We start from the raw sequence: 3,579 nt of genomic DNA on the forward strand, positions 1-3,579 counted from the left end.
AAAGGCAGGAGACAATGATAGTTTATAAATAGAATATAGACACACCTGTATTTGATATTTTATTAATTATTGTCCGAATTTACCGGCTGTCCGAATATACCGGACTTTACCCTAATGTCTCCCTTGACAATGCCTCACTTTTGGCCTTTAGTTGAGCGTTCGCGGCTGTGAGGAAGGCTTTGTGTTCTGTCCCCTAGCCGACACATAACAGTCTTTAAAAATGGTAGTTGCTACTCCTGCTTAGCGCTCAGCATGCTTGGAGTGGGACGACTGGTTAGCCCGTTGTCAGTGTAATGTGACCGGGTGGGGTGTGCTGCAGGGTGTCTTCAGTATGCTTCAGTGAGGTAGCATTATAAATCGGCAAAAGTTCCGGCCTATCACAAGGAGACTTAACACGAACATACCACAGCCTTCCAAAACACACATACGCACTCGCCACACGCATGCATGTCGCACGCACGGGAGGCCGTCCTTAAATGACCTTAGCTGTTAATAGGACGTTAAACAAAATAAACCAAACCAAACCAAAACACATACGCACTCGCCACACGCATGCATGTCGCAGGCACGGGAGGCCGTCCTTAAATGACCTTAGCTGTTATAGGACGTTAAACAAAATAAACCAAACCAAGCACCAGTGGAGCTGGAGAAGAAGTTTAACATGTGTTTTTAAGATGGTGGCCACGGCGGCCATCTTGGATTTCGGACCAACTCGAATAAATAACAGGACCATCTCGGCATCATTTCAGGTAAGTTAGAGCTGAATCCCACAGGTGAAAGTTGAGAACCTAGAAATGTGAAAAGGAGGTGGTGCATAGGAGGGCTAAATCGGCCCACGGCGATTTTTTTGCCCGGAAACATATTTTTGTCAAATGCATAATATCCCCGATTATGTGGGAGGAATTAATTTCCATTCCTCAATGTATATATTCTTTTTTTGGTGATTTCGTTATTTCCCCATCAAACTGCATAAGAAGCTAATGTTTTGACCACTAATTATTATAGAACACATTTTTATTTCCTATTTGTGAAACAAATTCACCCCATTTGTTTAAGGTTTAATTTTGTATATGAATCATCACGCTCCGTGACACTAAAATTAAATTTCAGCCTAATTTGATGTCTTCTTTGTGAAAATCATTGTTTTTAACTTTTCATTTAAAGTCTAATACCACAAAGTTATTAATGGAGTACTATCAAAATTTCCGATTAGAAATAATCTATGGATATTCATAAACATTTAATGAAACAAATTTATTGAATAACTGGATATGCCAAGATTTTATTATGTTAAATGCATACACCCCAAATGTTGGACAACATATCAAAGTACCGAAAGTACTGAAAAATAGAGGCAAATGCTACAAAAGGTACATCAAAACGTTCGATTAAACATTATTTTACTGCTTTACTGCTTGTGTCGAACAGGGTGCTCCTTTTTAACCCTAGCTTTTTTAATACAATTTACTTCATGACCTTTCTTTGTATGCAAAAATCTTTTGTTATCCAGTAATTTTTGATGATTTTTTTGGTTGTGTATTAAGATTAATATGCAAACATGTTTTTTAAAAGCAAAATTTGATAGTACTCCAACGATTATTACATTTTATCTACTTAACAAATAAAAGAAAATTTCAAGAAGGTAAATTTTTTACTGATAATTTTGTTAAAAAAGCTGTAATTACACTTTCTATTATACAAATTCATACTAAACACACATGTTTTTATAAAATATAACATCACATGAGACTATCAATGCAATATGAAATTTATCAAGTACTTTTGTACGAGAAATATATTGAATTTAAAAGGGAGGGTACACATTTTTTACAGAAATCATGTTAGGTGGCGCTGCGTATACAGCATTTTCCAATTTTCGTTTTAGTGTCTAAAATGACATGTATTTGGTAAAAGTCTATCATTAAATAATATCATGCATAAAATAAGAATCGGCCGTGGGCCGCCATGCACCACCTCCTTTACGGACGACCTACGACGACGCATGAACATTTTTGCGATAGGTCAACCTGATCCTTCGTTATCAGTATAATGTAACCGGATGGAGTGTCTTGCTGGATGTCTTCGGCAGTACGTTTCAGTGAGGTAGCACTGTAAAGACGGCACCAGTTCTGCGATATCGCAAGGACAAAAACATATACACTACAGGCATGCATCGCGCACACAGTATAGGCCGTCCTTAAATTACCATAGGTGTTGATAGGACGTTAAACAAACCAAAACCAAACCAAATCAGTTATCCTTCAATTCCAATTCCGGATTTCCTGATGCGCTACATATAGTCATTCTAGTTGGATATTTGCCGGGTGTATTTCCATCGATCTGGCCTGTCCAAACTGACCAGAGGAAACATATTTTGAATTTTTGATGCTGACAAGACTCGTAAAATAATGAATAAGAGTTCTTTTAATGTACAAATCGGCCAGAAATTTTGCAAATTATGGGGAATATCCCTTTACTTTCAAGCTTTACGCTTGCGCGTACTATAAAGACAAATATGACTATTTCATTTTCACCTCGCATGGATCGCATTCTTTACCGCAAATATTCAAACTTGCTTTTTACGATCACGCTGACACTTTATTTGAGATTCGTTACACTATCAAGGTTCTTTATCAATTTCGAAGAGTACCATAGACTCTAGCATTTAATAAGGGTATCTAATACTACCGAGACTTGACAAATCTTCGCTATCGTGAAGGTAAGACCCAAATCCATTGGCAACATTCACAAAATGATGAATATTTCGCAAACTAGAGTTTGGGTAGTGATAACCTTGACATTCTAACATAGCACTGTGATGTTTTTGAGCAAGTTTTGTTGGACATAAAAGCCAAAAGTCTTTTGGCCAGGACCCACCACTACAACAGAAAAACATTAACGCATATACTGGTATTTTACATTGAGAACAAGTTTGCACTGTTGTCGATAGCTTTCCTCAGGAGAGGGATATGTCATATCTCTTACAGAACACGCTATTTTACAATGATTCATGTAACTAACTATAATGACAAAGAGGAAAAATCGCTCCTAAAATTCATAAACTGTCAAAATTTAACCTTGCGTTTTAGTAGTTTGAGGGCGGCACCCCTAACAACAGCCGAGATTGATTACATTATAACATAAAATGGGTTTGTGGGATGGAAGAACGAAAATGAAAAAATAATCGTCCGTCGTCGGCAGGATTCGAACCTGCGCGGGGAGACCCCAATAGATTTCTAGTCTATCGCCTTAACCACTCGGCCACGACGACTTGGTGTGTCATGCTTATAGCATGAGTCCCCGTTGCGCCATCTGAACGTTATATTTCCATAATTAACATGTGAGGAAATTAACACACCTAAGTATACATATATGTCATATTGCCTAGATGAAATTAGTGGAACAGAACAACGCATTATCAAACAATAGGTAATTTACTGAAAGAAATAATCAGATTGTTTGGAAATTAGTGATTTTACATTATTATTTAAAATATACAACAGTACATTTTATCTAGTGATGTTCTCCTGGAAATCGTACACCTCAATTTTAAAAAAACGACGGAAGAATATTTTTATA

At 37.0% G+C, this 3,579-nt stretch overlaps 1 non-coding gene across 1 annotated transcript; it reads right to left on the minus strand.

The window, feature by feature from the left end:
- Positions 1 to 3,189: 3,189 nt before the first annotated feature.
- On the minus strand, positions 3,190 to 3,271 carry Trnas-aga. The gene has a single exon. It is a non-coding gene; the product is annotated as a tRNA-Ser (tRNA).
- Positions 3,272 to 3,579: the final 308 nt, after the last annotated feature.

Source organism: Pecten maximus, chromosome 13 (genome assembly GCF_902652985.1).
Source record: "Pecten maximus chromosome 13, xPecMax1.1, whole genome shotgun sequence".
Lineage (NCBI taxonomy): Eukaryota > Metazoa > Mollusca > Bivalvia > Pectinida > Pectinidae > Pecten > Pecten maximus.